This window comes from Dendrobates tinctorius, unplaced genomic scaffold (assembly GCF_039654945.1).
Source record: "Dendrobates tinctorius isolate UK_male_01 unplaced genomic scaffold, ASM3965494v1 ptg000251l, whole genome shotgun sequence".
NCBI classification, from domain to species: Eukaryota; Metazoa; Chordata; class Amphibia; order Anura; family Dendrobatidae; genus Dendrobates; species Dendrobates tinctorius.
This window is the reverse complement of record NW_027361918.1, coordinates 14,345,637-14,362,350: the sequence shown is the minus strand read 5'-3', so window position 1 is coordinate 14,362,350 and position 16,714 is coordinate 14,345,637.

Here is a 16,714-nt window from a genome sequence, read left to right as displayed (position 1 = left end):
GGTTATGTGTTCCAGTTGTGGTTACATATTCAAGTAGCGATGGTTGTTCTGGTACTGTATACATCTAGTGATGATGATTCTGGTGATATACAGTATATATATATACATATATACATCACCAGAACCGTCACCAGTACATGAATACAAAGCCAAAATCATCATCAGTACATAATTAGAGCACCAGAGCCATGATCAGTACATGAATGTCACCAGAACCACCGTCAGTACATGAATACAAAGCCAAAATCATCATCAGTACATAATTAGAGCACCAGAGCCATGATCAGTACATGAATGTCACCAGAACCACCGTCAGTACATGAATACAAAGCCAAAATCATCATCAGTACATAATTAGAGCACCAGAGCCATGATCAGTACATGAATGTCACCAGAACCGCCGTCAGTACATGAATACAAAGCCAAAATCATCATCAGTACATAATTAGAGCACCAGAGCCATGATCAGTACATGAATGTCACCAGAACCGCCGTCAGTACATGAATACATGACCAGAGCCAAGAGTATTTGAATACAAGAACCAAACTTAGTACAACAATCAACTGCAATATCAAGTCATAGCCATAAACAATTCTATCACATGAACCTGCAACCCTACAACTCCCAGTATGTCCTTAACAATGACACTGATGAGAATTAGTATCACAAATAAACATTTACATCCAGGTACTTTACAGATTACATCTTACAGTCATCTCATTTTTTTCATCTCCTTTTTGTCTAGATGACGTGATGACATTCACATCCACACCTGTTCTCTGCAGATCTCCCTCTTCTCTGCAGCATATCCCAACACAGTGCCCTTAAAAATAAGTGTCATTAGAATGCCCTCTAATTAGAGATATCTGTCCATATTATGACCATAAATAAGCCTCCTATAGTATATGGCCTCCACACTGCCTATCATTATCAGCTATAACCACCACACTGTCCACCTATATGAACTATAGCCTGTACCATGGCTGCTCCCTCTAATTATCTGATACAATATCTATATCTCTACACGGTCCCCCTGCCATGTTAACCCCTCTCCATATTGTGCCTCCATCTCATGCTCCCCCTCTCCATATCCATTATGTGCCCCTTTTCACACTATGCCGTCATACAGCCCTCCACGCTGTCCTCTACAAACTGTAACTATTCCTCACACTGTCCCACTGTACAATATCATTGTCACGACTCTGTTGTCGGGTGTCCCGGTACCAGGGGCTCCATCCCTGACCCTACTGCTAGGGGCACCGAAGCTCGCCATACTCCCTGGATTACTTCTGATGGTGATGATGACGAAGACGCTGGGGCCATGTAGCTTTTAGTCTGTAGCCTTCCCCCACCCAAACATACCAAACATACAAATATACTCACACATATAACAGTGGAATGCACCGGAGAGTGGAGGATGGGGTTAAACCAAAGTAGGAGAAGAAAGGGAATTATCAGACACTCAAAGCCCAGCAACACTCACAGATAAACCCATAAAATGCTTTATCCAATAATAACTACCAACAACCTCCATCCATGCAGCATATGCTACTCTGACACTGAGTGCTAGCCAGGACCCAGTTTATACAAGAGATGAGAGTGGCTAACAGTGAACAGCTGAGAGCTTTAATGCAGGAAAGCTTGCAAGAGCTCTTAACCGAGCAGAAAGAATTAACCACCATTTAATATGAAGGTGAAGTGCCTGTAACCAGTGCAGGAGTAGGAGAATCAGACACTGCAGTCTTTAGGCTCCTCTGTCATGGTAAACCCGTGACAGTAGACCGCCTTCTACGAGGGACCTCCGGAACCTCAGAACTAGGTTTATCAGGGTGTGCCACATGAAAAAAACATATCAGCCTGGCTGCATGGACCTCAGATACTGGTGCCCACATTCTCTCCTCAGGACCGTATCCCTTTCAGTGTACCAGATATTGATGCGACCGATGAACTAAACGAGAATTGACGATCTTGGCTATTTGAAATTCCAAATTTCCATCCACAATAACTGGAGATGGTGGTAGTGGTGATAGTACAGAGGACTCAACTTTTTTTAGTAGAGATCGATTTAAACATATTTTTGATCCTAAAAGTGCGCATCAAAGCAAGGCAGAATGCTATGGAAATGATGACAGCCACAATCTTATAAGGACCAATAAACCTGGGACCCAGTCTACTAAAGAAAACCTTCAATTTAATGTTCCTTGAAGACAACCACACCAAGTCACCAACACACAGGTGACCCACCAAACGTCTCTGATCAGCCACACTTATATTTGAACCCCATTTTTATCAAATTATCAATAACCCCTTGCCACTCAGACATAATTGATGATGAAAATCTTTTTATTCAGGCATTCCAGAAGAACAAATTCTATTAAATGAGCTGTACTGAGGGTGTAATCCAGATGCCCAGAAAAACGGACTTACGAGTAGCCTCATGACAACGATTATTTACCGCAAATTCAGCTTGAAGTAAGTAGGTAACCCAATCCTCCTGATTCTCACACACAAAATACCTAAGATAAGTCTCAAGACTCTGGTTAACCCATTCAGTTTTGCCCATTAGACAGCAGGGGAAATGATGATTGAACAACAGATATAAAATTGGTAGGGATTCCATGTAATTTTACAATCTTGCTGATGAAAATTTGCGCCAAGGTCTTGGCGTTAGGCAAAGTACTCTCTTTACCTAACGTCAAGACCTTGGCGCAAATTTCCATCAGTGAGATGTGACATTTTACTCAGTCTATTCAGCACCACCAAAATTCCAGTATTACTTACCGACACAGGTAGATCGGTGATAAAATCGACCAATAAATGAGTCCAGTTTAGAAAAACACCTTGCTCCTACAATTCGATTAAATAGGTCCGGGATCAGAGGGAGTGGAAACTGATCCCTGACCGTGATCTGATTGAGTTTGTGGAAATGTAGACAGGGGCGTAAGCCCAGTCTTTCTTCTTTACGTAGAAAAACCCCGCAGCAATGGGGGATGAGGATGATCTGATATGACCCTCATAACCTGCCTCTCTGGACCAGACACATTAAATAGTCTGCTCTTTGGCATCTTGGCTCCAGGGACAAAATTAATGGCTCAGTCATAAGGAAGATAGGGAGGAAGTTCTTGGCACCTCTGCCCCGAGAACACATCTCCAAAGTCAGACAGATTTTTAGGCACAAACTGGGCAACCACCCTTGCAAGCCGGGTGTCCAACAGTGCCCTTGACAATATTCACTTAACTTTATCACCTCCCTAGTCTGTCAATCTACCACAGGGTTGTGCAGAGAGAGCCAAGGTAGTCCAAGAACCACAGGAGACAGCAGACCCTCTAGCACATAACAGTCAATACCTTCTGAGTGCATGGCTCCTACCTGTAGATGTAACCCTTGAATGGTGTCACGTCACCGCCAGACTCAGGGCCTGCTGTCCCGACCTCGGCCAGTCGGAGGCGCCGGACTATCACATCGCGGTCAGACTCAGGGCCTGCAGTCCCGGCCTTGGTCTCTGGGAGGCGCTGTGCTTCAACCCCGAGTGGTGGCGGCGATAGTCATGAGGCTCCTGCGCAGGCGTCCGCTGGACGCAGGCTTCGCTCCTCGGTCAGTCATGAAGGGGCTGGTGCATCACCATCCAGCCTGGTCCTGGGGGCGGTCCGGATGACATCATCAGCCCACGGGCCTGTGAGGGATGACCTGATCCCTCAAATACCTTGGGACTGCTCTTGCAGGCCGCCGGATATATTCTTGGTTCCCCTGCGTGTTACTGTGTGTATTACTGTTGACTGACTCTGACTTTTGCCTGGACTTCTGACCCTTCTTCTGCCTAACGATTCTGTACCTCTGCGACTCTCCTGGTTTATGACACTGACTTCGGCCTGGATTCTGACTCTGCTTCTGCCTAACGATTCTGTACCTCTGCGACTCTCCTGGTTTATGACACTGACTTCAGCCTGGATTCTGACTCTGCTTCTGCCTAACGACTCTGTACCTCTGCGACTCCCCTGGTTTATGACTCTGGCTTCGGCCTGGAATCTGACTCTGCTACTGTCTACTGTTTTTGTACCGTTGCTGCCTGACTGGTTTAGTCTCGGATATCATTGCCTTTGTGTCCTGTGTTGGAACACCTTTCTGGCGACCGTCCTGCTCTGGTCATTGCTCCTATTCAGACAGTACCTCCTGGGCTCTGCTATAAATCCAGATCCCTGTATAGGGGTAAAGGGTATCAGTGTTTCTCGGGGTGTTGTCTGGCTGCAGTCCAGACCGCAGGCAGACGTCACATTATATCCGGCCCAAAAAATAAAACTGCTTTTTGTGTCTACACTTAACACATATAAAAGCAGTTTTCCTCACCTTTTTTTTTTCCTTCCTCCTGACTGAGCTGATTCTTGGCCCAAACACCTGTTACATTGCACAGCCTGGAAGGTTACTCTCAGGCTCAAGCATGCTGCAGCCTGGAAGCTTCAAGGAAAAAGCTGGCTGTTGGAAATCCACACTCCGGGATCATCACCCCCTGGACAGCTTTGGGGGTCAGGTATTGCCCGCAAATGCGGCCAAACTGTTGTTACCAGTTTCCCTTTCTTTTCCTAAGAAACGTCTGTGTGTGAAGGCTTTTGTAGATTGTGGGGCTGCTGGCAACCTTATGGATTTTTTATTTGCAAAGAGCCTTGGTGTACCTCTGTCAAGGCTTAAAGCGCCTATTCAGACTACTGCGATTAATGGTACATCTATATTCCAAGGAGGCGTGGAATTCTTTACTGCCGAAATTTCTATGTCAGTGGGGACATTACATTACGAACAAATGTCATTTCTTGTTATATACAATTTATCAGATCCAGTTGTGTTAGGCATGCCATGGTTGCACCAACATAATCCGGTTATTGATTGGCGCATAGGTGATATTGTGCGCTGGAGTCCACGGTGTCAGAGTAACTGTATGTCTTTTTCAGTAAACCAGATTAAAATGAAAACACCTTCTATTCCATATGCGTTTAGGGATTATGAAGATGTTTTCTCTATAGTGGAGTCGGAGAAACTACCTCCTCACAGAGAATACGATTGTCCTATTGAATTGGTCCCTGGTGCCCGTCTCCCTAAGGGGAGAATATTCAACCTCTCTGGTCCTGAGCGTGTAGCTATGAAGGAATACATAGCAGACAGCCTTCGAAAGGGCTTCATTAGACCTTCCACCTCACCTGTAGGAGCTGGGTTTTTCTTTGTAGAGAAAAAAGATGGTGGACTCAGACCATGCATTGACTACCGTGAGCTGAACGCCATAACCATAAAAAATCAATACCCACTGCCACTCATTCCTGATCTGTTTAATCAGTTACTGGGAGCTCGCTGGTTTACTAAGCTTGACCTCCGGGGGGCATATAACCTGGTCCGCATAAGAGATGGGGACGAATGGAAAACGGCCTTTAATACACCCCTTGGCCATTTTGAGTACTTGGTAATGCCCTTCGGACTCAGTAACGCTCCTGCAGTATTTCAGCACTTCGTCAATGATATTTTCAGAGATATTTGTGGGGTGTATGTCGTCGTATATCTGGACGACATTTTGATTTATTCTGCTGACCCTGTGACACATGCTCAACACGTCCGTTCAGTACTGCAAAGACTGCGCGAAAACTCTTTGTTCGCGAAATTTGAAAAATGTGTTTTTTTTGCCGAAGAGGTGCAGTTCTTAGGATACATGGTCTCAGGCAAGGGGTTCCGCATGGATCCTGCCAAGATTCAACCCATTAAGGATTGGGTACAACCCAAATCGCTGAAAGCACTGCAGCGATTTTTGGGATTTGCGAATTATTATCGCAAATTCATCAGGGGATTCTCAGAGATTGCCAAGCCACTCACGGACCTTACCCGGAAAGGGGCGGACGTGACTAATTGGAATCCTGAGGCAACCCGGGCTTTTTCTACACTAAAGGAGTGCTTCGTGGCCAACCCGGTGTTGATTCAACCAAACTTGGACCACCCGTTTATTGTGGAAGTAGATGCCTCCGAAGTCGGAGTGGGAGCAGTGCTCTCACAAGGCACTGCATCCCTCACACAGCTTCGTCCATGTGCCTTTTTCTCCCGCAAATTCTCTGCCACGGAGAGAAACTATGACATCGGCAACCGAGAACTATTGGCAATCAAGTGGGCCTTCGAGGAATGGCGCCACTAACCTAACCTACCTAGAGTCGGCTAAAAGACTAAACCCTAGGCAGGCCAGGTGGGCCTTGTTTTTCTCCAGGTTTGATTTCTTAATCACCTTTCGCCCCGGAACCAAAAATGTGAGGGCAGATTTCCTCTCCCGCAGCTTTTGTCACACACACACCGAGGACTATGAACCAGGTCCCATATTGGCTAATGGCATTGTCGTGTCGGCAGTATCTCTGGACCTTCTGGAGGAGATCCGTAGGTCATCAGAACGAGCTCCTGACACTACGCCCCCCCAAAAATTATTCGTTCCAGCTACCTTTCGCTTACGAGTGTTAAAAGAATCTCACGACTCCGTCCTGGCAGGCCACCCGGGTCTCAATAATACCACTAGGCTGGTAACCAGGAACTTTTGGTGGCCAACGGTGGCCAAGGATTGTAAGGAGTACGTCTCAGCGTGTGAAGTCTGTGCCCGCGCCAAGTCCCCCCATAACCGTCCTACCGGCTGGCTTCACTCCTTGCCCACCCCTGACAGTCCATGGACCCACATCTCCATGGACTTCATTACAGACCTGCCACCCTCCGAGGGGAAAACTTGTATTTGGATGGTGGTGGACAGGTTCAGTAAACAGTCTCACTTTGTTCCCCTGTCCGGCTTACCCAACTCTGAAACCTTAAGCAAGTTGTTTGTTCTTCACGTTGTACGTTTGCACGGCGTTCCGGCAAATATCGTATCCGACAGGGGTACCCAGTTCGTCTTGAAGTTCTGGAGGGCGTTCTGTAGACGTATTGGTGTTGAGTTGTTCTTCTCCTCGGCATACCATCCCGAGACGAATGGCCAAACTGAGAGTGCCAACCAAACGCTGGAGCAATACCTCCGCTGCTATGTCTCAGCACATCAGTCAGATTGGGTGGAACATTTGCCATTGGCAGAGTTCGCTCTCAATAATAGATACCAAGACTGCATCAAAACTACCCCCTTCTTCTGTAACCTTGGACTACATCCGTGCTTTGGATCATTTTCGGCCAAGATGTCGGAAATCCCAGGGGTTGAGCAAAATATACATCGTCTGAAGACTATTTGGTCTGAAGTAAACTCTAATTTAAAAGGGGCTCAAATTAGACAGACTTCGGCGGCTAATAGACGACGATCCCAGGGGCCGCACCTGGGAGTTGGTGACAAGGTTTGGCTCTCTACAAGAAACATCAAACTTAAGGTACCGTCGGCCAAACAGGGTCCCAGGTTCATCGGCCCATATGAAATATTAGAGGTAATTAACCCGGTAGCGTTTCGGTTAAAGCTCCCGCAGTCGTTTAAAATTCCTAACGTTTTTCATAAGTCCCTCCTCAAGGTGTACCGTTCCCCAATTCGTCCCGTCCAGTCCCCTCCTCCTCCAGTTTTGGTCAAGGGTGCCTTGGAGTACGAGGTCCAAGGCATATTTGATTCCCGTCTAGTGAGAAACTCGGTACAATATTTGGTGCATTGGAAGGGCTATGGCCCAGAGGAGAGGTCCTGGGTCCCCGCTAGTGACATTCGTGCTAAGCGGTTGATTAGAAGGTTTCACCTCCTCCACCCTGACAAACTGGGTTTTGAGGGTCCAGAGGCCCCTCTTAGAGGGGGGTACTGTCACGTCACCGCCAGACTCAGGGCCTGCTGTCCCGACCTCGGCCAGTAGGAGGCACCGGACTATCACATCGCCGTCAGACTCAGGGCCTGCAGTCCCGGCCTTGGTCTCTGGGAGGCGCTGTGCTTCAACCCCGAGTGGTGGCGGCGATAGTCATGAGGCTCCTGCGCAGGCGTCCGCTGGACGCAGGCTTCGCTCCTCGGTCAGTCATGAAGGGGCTGGTGCATCACCATCCAGCCTGGTCCTGGGGGCGGTCCGGATGACATCATCAGCCCACGGGCCTGTGAGGGATGACCTGATCCCTCAAATACCTTGGGACTGCTCTTGCAGGCCGCCGGATATATTCTTGGTTCCCCTGCGTGTTACTGTGTGTATTACTGTTGACTGACTCTGACTTTTGCCTGGACTTCTGACCCTTCTTCTGCCTAACGATTCTGTACCTCTGCGACTCTCCTGGTTTATGACACTGACTTCGGCCTGGATTCTGACTCTGCTTCTGCCTAACGATTCTGTACCTCTGCGACTCTCCTGGTTTATGACACTGACTTCAGCCTGGATTCTGACTCTGCTTCTGCCTAACGATTCTGTACCTCTGCGACTCCCCTGGTTTATGATTCTGGCTTCGACCTGGTATCTGTCTTTGCTGCTGTCTACCATTTTTATACCTTTTCTGCCTGACTGGTTTAGTCTCGGATATCATTGCCTTTGTGTCCTGTGTTGGAACACCTGTCTGGCGACCGTCCTGCTCTGGTCATTGCTCCTATTCAGACAGCACCTCCTGGGCTCTGCTATAAATCCATATCCCTGTATAGGGGTAAAGGGTATCAGTGTTTCTCGGGGTGTTGTCTGGCTGCAGTTCAGACTGCAGGCAGACGTCACAAATGGTTTGAGTAAAATACCACTGTCTCCATCGTTGGCGACTATGGGTATAGTTCTTGACAGTGTATGTGGTTTGAGGACCTAGACCTGGATGAGCCTAGCGTTTATCAAGTTGAACCTGCCCCACTGTCCAGAAAAGCAGAAAAAAACAACTTATTTTTGATCAAATGGAACTCCGCAAGCAGAAAGAATTGTGTCCTACTCACGGAGGAAATATGTAAACCCGGGTTGCAAATCTCCTCACAACCCGGGCTCCTTAGTTTTCCGGCGGCTGTTTACAGTGAGATAGGGAGGGACATGTGCCAATGAAATGGCCCTTTCTACCACAGTAAAAACAAACTCCCCCTTGCGCAGAACAACAGACTGCTTTCCAGAACTAGTTGCGCCATCAAACAGCATGGGATCCTCAAGTGACTCAGACCAGGTTTCCCTTGGTCCCAGACCTCCCACATATTGGAGGTGTCTCTTTATGTCTCTGGCAAACATGGTGATCCACCCAGATAGCCAGAGATGTATGCCTCAAGGGAAACTGGAGTCTTATGCAGGGCTAAGGCATTCTTCATCCTTACTAATAGCCCTAAACACAACTGGCTACGGAACGCAGGGTCATTCCTCTTAGTGTCAGTCGATCACCTCTGAAACTTGGAATAATACTCCTCCACTGATAGGTCTCACTGCTTGAGTTGACATAGTGTGGACTCAGCCAGAGAGATGCGGTCGGAGTTAACATATATATGACACTGTGCAAGAAAAAGTTCCTCCACCATCTGGAACAACTGGGAGTCAGATGGGAGAGAGAATGCCTGTGCTTGGGGGTCACCCTGAAGGAGCGAGATTACTATCCCCACCCATTGCTCCTCGGTTCCTGATGAACAAGGACGTAATCTGAAGTATAGTTTACAGGCCTCCCAGAAAACAACAAACTTGTCACGCCCCCTAGAGAACCTGTCAGGCAAAGCGATATTGGGCTACACTAAGGGTTGCCTGGAAGTCATGGTCCACAAGTCTGATGTGTTAGGGTGCTGCAAAACGAGTGCGTAGATTTGCCACCTCCAGGCTAAGCTGCTGCAGTTGCCCTGTCAAAGCAGTGACAGGATCCATAATGGATCAAAAATAGTTTTGGTCAGAGCTAATGTCACGACTCTGTTGTGGCGTGTCCTGAGACCAGGGGCTCCTTTCCTGTCCCTAACTCTAGGGGTGCCCTAGCTCACCATGCTCCTCAGATTACTTCTGATGGTAAAGACGCTGGGGCCACGTACCTTACCTTAACTCCTGAATCTGCCCTCAGTTTGTAACCTTTCCCCATCCTGGGAGGAGGGGAGTAGTAGTGTACGATGGTACGCCAACCAGACTAACAGGGTAATACGAACAGGGATAACGAAAAATACAAAACATAAAAGATACTCACCCATATATCAGAGGAATGCACTGGGTAGTGGAGGATGGGGTTAAGTGAAGGTAGGAGAAGAAAGGGAATTATCATACACTCAAAACCTAGCAACAGTCACAGATAAATCTACCAAATGCCATCTCCATTAATGCTCTATAATGCCTCAACTGAGCAAATTAACCCATGCACTGCTAAAATAAATTTACATTGTTTAATACTAAGGTGAAGTGCTTCTTCAATGCCCGACAGGGCAGTAGGGTACTCGGTATTGGACCGCTTCGGGGCAGTGTCACAGAGGCGGTGACCCGGTCTGTGGCCCTGGGTGTCCAATAAAAGGGGAAATTTACAGGGGAAATAAAGAGTTTGTAGTAAAGTGGTCGTGACACCACCTGTTTTATCTGATCAGAGGTGATGAGCGCTGCAGTGCAGATCCTCTGGGACTGATGGTGATGCAGCAGAATTGGAATAGCTCTCCATAGGGAGAGCTTAGTTCCAGGGCAGATGAAAGATTTTGAGGGAGATGGTGATGTAGTACTTGGCAAGAGATGTAGCAGTGCTGAGAAGGTGTTGCAGAAAAAATTCAAAGGACACAGAGTGAAGTTTCCTATACCTGTTACTAAGCTGTGTAGGTACAGTCCAGGGCTCAGGTTACAGATGTTACAGGAGTCGGTCAGTCTAAAAGCAATTTGGGAATCTCCTTATTCAGGTGGGTTGTGAGGCATCCTTTCTAGCGCTATTCTCTGGTACTTGCTTGTTATGAATGGGACACTGAGGAGGAAAAATCAAAACAAGCTAAGTCACAGAAAACCAGAGAGGTTGGTAACTATGCAGATTGCAGATCCCTGGTCCTGACCACACAACTAGCAGCAGCTGTGGAGCGTATCTACGTTGATCCTAGACGCTTCGTCACAGCCGGAGAACTACAAAAGCCTGAAGCAAGAAAAGGTGAAAACTAACTGCCCCAGAGCAGACCCCAAAGGAATAGATAGCCCCCACACATGTATTGACGGTGAAACAAGATGAAAACACAAACACAGGCAGGAAAATAGGCTGAGCAAACGATGGGGCCCAAAACAACTAGAAAGGACAGGAAAGGAAAGACACCATCTGCAATCTGCCAAAAACCCTACAAAAATAATGTCCAACACTTCTGAGAACAAAATTAACCCTGAAGTCACTAGACTTCTCCCACTATATCAGCACTCTGAAATATTCTGAGACAGAGCAAAAAGAGGCCAATCTAATAAGGGACAAAAAGCAAATGGGCAAATACAGATAAATAAGAGTGGAAATTCAGCACAGCCCCAGCTGGCTGACCACACAAAAAACTGAATAGACCAACAAAATCAAGTGTGAACATTAGCAGAAAAACTTAGATTGAGCTGACTGGAACAGAGCTGAGAACCAAGACCTGACAAGCCAGAAGGAATCACCAGCACCAGAATAGGGCGTCGGCTGTCTTAAATCCTGTCTGAGATTCCTGAAGTCCAATCGTCATCCTCCTTATCAGGTGGCAGATCTCCACTGATTAAATCAGCCTCACTACCTCCTGTTACCACCAGAGGGAGCCTGGAAGGAGAACTCACAACTGGTAGACCAGAAAATGAACTCACAACAGTACCCCCCCTTGAGGAGGGGTCACCAAACCCTCATCCACGCCACCAGGTCGATCAGGATGGGCCTGGTGAAAAGCACGAACCAATCTATTTTTCATGAATATCAGAGGCAGAGACCCAAGAATTATCCTCCTGGCCATAACCCTTCCATTTGAGCAAATACTGGAGTCTCCGTCTAACCAAACAAGAATCCAATATTTTCTCTACCTCATATTCCACATTGCCTTCAACCAACACAGGGTCAGGAGGTGCTGCCATAGGAACCACTGGCTCAACAAACCTCTTCAACAAAGATTTGTGAAATACGTTATGGATCTTGAACGTAACTGGAAGAGCCAATCGAAAAGAAACAGGATTAAGAATCTCCAAAATCTTATAAGGTCCAATAAATCTTGGCTTAAATTTTGGAGATGCAACCTTCATAGGCATATTCTTAGACGACAACCAAACCATATCACCCACTTTAAACCGGGGACCAATGGTCCTATGCCGGTTGGAAAATCGCTGCGCCCTTTCCTGAGAGTGACAACTTATCCACCACTTGGTCCCATATCTGCTGCATTCTCTCAACCACAGTGTCCACACCTGGGCAGGACGAAGATTCCACTTGCCCTGAAGAGAATCGAGGATGAAACCCAAAATTACAGAAAAAGGGTGACATTAAAGTGGCAGAGCTAGCTCTATTGTTCAGCGCGAATTCGGCCAAGGGCAAAAAAGAGACCCAATCATCCTGATCAGCAGATATAAAACATCTTAAATAAGACTCCAAAGTCTGGTTTGTTCTCTCAGTCTGTCCATTGGTCTGGGGATGAAACGCGGAGAAGATTAACTGAATTCCCAGATTGGAACAAAAGGCTTTCCAGAATCTGGAAACAAACTGGACTCCTCTGTCGGACACAATGTTCTCAGGAATCCCATGTAACCGAACCACCTGTTGTAAAAACAAGGGTACCAACTCAGCAGAAGATGGCAACTTTGGGAGTGGTACAAGATGGACCATCTTCGAAAGTGTATCACAAATCACCCAGATAACAGTCATTCTCTGAGAGACAGGAAGATCAGAAATAAAATCCATTGAGATATGGGTCCATGGCCTCTTGGGCACCGGCAGGGGCATCAGCAACCCACTAGAATGAGAACAGGGTTTAGACCGAGAACAAGTCCCACAGGACTGTACAAAATTCCTGACATCACGAGATAAGGCGGGCCACCAAAAAGACCGACTCACCAAATCTCTGGTACCAAAAATACCTGGATGACCAGCCAATGCGGAGCAATGAAATTCAGACATCACTCTCTTTCTCCACTGGTCAGGAACATACAATTTTCCCATAGGGCAACGCTTAGGTTTATCCTCCTGAAATTCCTCCAGGGCGCGTCTCAAATCGGGCGAAATGGCAGAAAAAACTACCCCCTCACTTAGGATGGTAGTAGGCTCGGTCACATTAAGAGAATCGGCAAAGAAACTCCTAGAAAGGGCATCTGCCTTAACATTCTTAGTGCCCGGAAGAAAAGAGACCACAAAATTAAAACGCGTGAAAAACAAGGCCCATCTAGCCTGTCTAGGATTCAAGCGTTTGGCCGACTCCAGATAAATCAAATTCTTGTGATCGGTGAGGACCACAAATTGATGTCTAGCTCCCTCCAACCAATGTCTCCACTCCTCAAATGCCCACTTCATGGCCAACAATTCCCGATTCCCCACGTCATAGTTGCGTTCAGATGGGGAGAACTTTCGAGAAAAGAAGGCACAGGGATTCATCTTAGAAGTCACAGGGTCTTTTTGGGACAAAACAGCTCCTGCACCAATCTCAGAAGCATCTACCTCCACCTGAAATGGAAGTGAGACATCAGGTTGCCGTAAAAATGGAGCTGAAGTAAATCTCTGCTTAAGCTCCTGAAATGCTGAGATAGCCTCAGGAGACCAATTCAGCACATCAGCTCCCTTCTTGGTCAGATCAGTCAGTGGTTTGACAATACCAGAAAAATTACCTAGAAATTTACGATAGAAATTAGCAAAACCCAAAACCTTCTGGAGGGCCTTCAAAGAAGTAGGCTGAACCCAATCATAAATGGCCTGTACCTTGGCCGGGTCTATTTCAATAGTCGATGGAGATAAGATAAATCCCAAAAATGAAATCCTCTGTACACCAAAGAGGCATTTTGATCCCTTAACAAACAGGGAATTCTCCCTCAATATCCGGAACACAGTCCGAACATGTTCCACATGAGAATCCCAATCACTAGAAAAGATCAAAATATCATCCAGATAGATGATCAAAAACTTATCCACAAAGTCACGGAAAATATCATTCATAAAGGACTGGAAGGCAGAAGGGGCATTAGTGAGCCCAAAAGGCATCACCAGGTACTCAAAATGTCCCTCCGGAGTATTAAAGAAAAAATGATTCACCGCACTCAATACGTTAATTGTATGCAAAAGTATATATATTTATTAGATATGTCCAATCCAAACAGAGAAAGGATGTGCCCAAGCATGTTTTAACAAAAGCAAAAATACCCGACGTTTCGATCCTCCAGGATCTTACTCATGGGATACACTTGACATAATATTAACAGACATGGGGCACTCGTAGAGGGTACAGGACCCCACAGGATAACTGTAAGGTTTAGGAATTGCAACAAACTGGAAATATCTAGTTGATATATATTTTCTAGTAAGAAGGTGTGGTATTTAAATCTCTGCTGAAAATAGGTAAATCCTGGCTTGAGTTTCAGAGAGCTGTAATCTAGAGGTTTCCACCATAATTTAGAGGTTTCCACCAGGGGTCACGAGTGTTTAGGATAAGCATGCCATATTGAAATTTAGGCCTGAAGCAACCAGTGTGTAGTTTGTGGCTGTGGTGGCCGACGTACACCCGTTTAAACCTTAAATAGAAAAGATATAGGCTGAGGCTGGAGTGGCCAACAAGTAGAAATTTATGCCTGGGGAATCCTGTAAGCAAAGGTCAAGTGATGCAGGTGGCGCTCCTGCGCCCTACCTCTGAGTAGATGCGGGCTGTACTTAAGGTTTAAATGGGTGTACGTCGCCCACCACAGCCACAAACTACACACTGGTTGCTTCAGACCTAACTTTCAATATGGCATGCTTTTCCTAAACACTCGTGATCCCTGGTGGAAACCTCTAGATTATGGTGGAAACCTCTAGATTACAGCTCTCTGAAACTCAAGCCAGGATTTACCTATTTTCAGCAGGGATTTAAATACCACACCATCTTACTAGAAAATATATATCAACTAGATATTTCCAGTTTGCCGCAATACCTAAACCTTCCAGTTATCCTGTGGGGTCCTGTACCCTCTACGAGTGCCCCATGTCCGTTAATATTATATCAAGTGTACCCCATGAGTAAGATCCGGGAGGATCAAAACGTCGGGTATTTTTGCTTTTGTTAAAACCTGCTTGGGCACATCCTTTCTCTGTTTGGATTGGACATATCCAATAAATATATATACTTTTGATTACAATCAACGTATCGAGTGCGGTGAATTATTTTTTCTTTGCTTAGACAAACCCTTAGTGGTTTAGTTCACCTGCACCTACTTCAATTAGTAAGACCTGAGTGCGCATCAACCTTTTGGTATACCTCCGGAGTATTAAACGCCGTCTTCCATTCATCCCCGTGCTTGATGCGAATAAGATTATACGCCCCCCTGAGGTCAAGCTTGAAAACCAGCAGGCACTCTTAACTCTGGAGAATAAATCAGACATCAGAGGTAACGGGTACTGATATTTAACCGTCATCTTGTTAAGGGAACGATAATCAATACACCATCTTAATGAACCATCTTTCTTGGCCACAAAAAAAAACCAGCACGTAAAGGTGACGAGGATGGTCTAATATGACCCTTCTTCAATGACTCCTTAATATAGGATCGCATAGCATCATGTTCGGGTACTAATAAGTTGAAAAGCCGACCCTTGGGAAATTTACACCCAGACATCAACTCAATTGCACAGTCATAACTCCTATGAGGAGGCAAAGACGCAGACTCATTCTCACTAAATACATCAGAGAAATCAGCCAGATAATCAGGAATATCATGAGACTGAGGAGAGGTGGAGAAAACAGGAGCGTCCCTAAGAACACACTGACAACCCCAACTCACCACAGACACAGATTTCCAATCCAAAACTGGGTTATGAGTTTGCAACCAGGGGAACCCCAGAACAATAGTATCATGCAAATTATGCAGCACCAAAAATTTACAATTTTCTTGGTGGTCTGGGGCAACCCGCATTATCACCTGGGTCCAAAACTGAGGTTTATTCTCCGCCAAAGGAGTAGCATCAATACTCCTCAAAGGAATAGGCATCCGCAGAGGCGTCATGGAAAAACCACAACGTTTAGCAAAGTCCAAATCCATCAGATTCAACGCTGCTCCAGAATCCACAAAAGCCTTAGTGGAAAACGTGGATAAGGAGCAGATCAGAGTAATTGCCAAAAGGAACTTAGGTTGTATACTGCCCACAGCAAATGTGTGTGCAAAACGTTTCTCTCGTTTTGGGCAGACAGAAATAGTATGAGAGGCATCTCCACAGAAAAAACACAGCTTATTACGCCTTCTAAACTCCCGATGTTGTGCCCTAGACAAAACCCCATCACATTGCATAGGTTCAGATGTTCGTTCAAAAGGTGGCAGCTCCTCTCGTGTAGTTTTACGTTCACGTAAATGCCGATCAACTTGAATGGCTAATGACATAGAATCATCCAGACCAGAGGGAACAGGAAATCCCACCATAACATCTTTTACGGTCTCTGATAAACCCTTCCGAAAGAGAACCGCCAATGCACTATCATTCCATGTAGTAAGGACCGCCCACTTTCAGAATTTTTGACAGTATAACTCTGCAGAATCCTGACCCTGGTTTAATGCCAACAGGGTTCTCTCAGCTTAATCAACAGCATTAGGTTCATCATACAACAACCCTAAGGCTTGAAAAAATGCATCCACATTAGTCAGAATAGGATTTTCAGGTGTCAGAGAAAAAGCCCAATCCTGGGGATCGCCACGCAGCATGGAGATGACAATTTTAACCTGCTG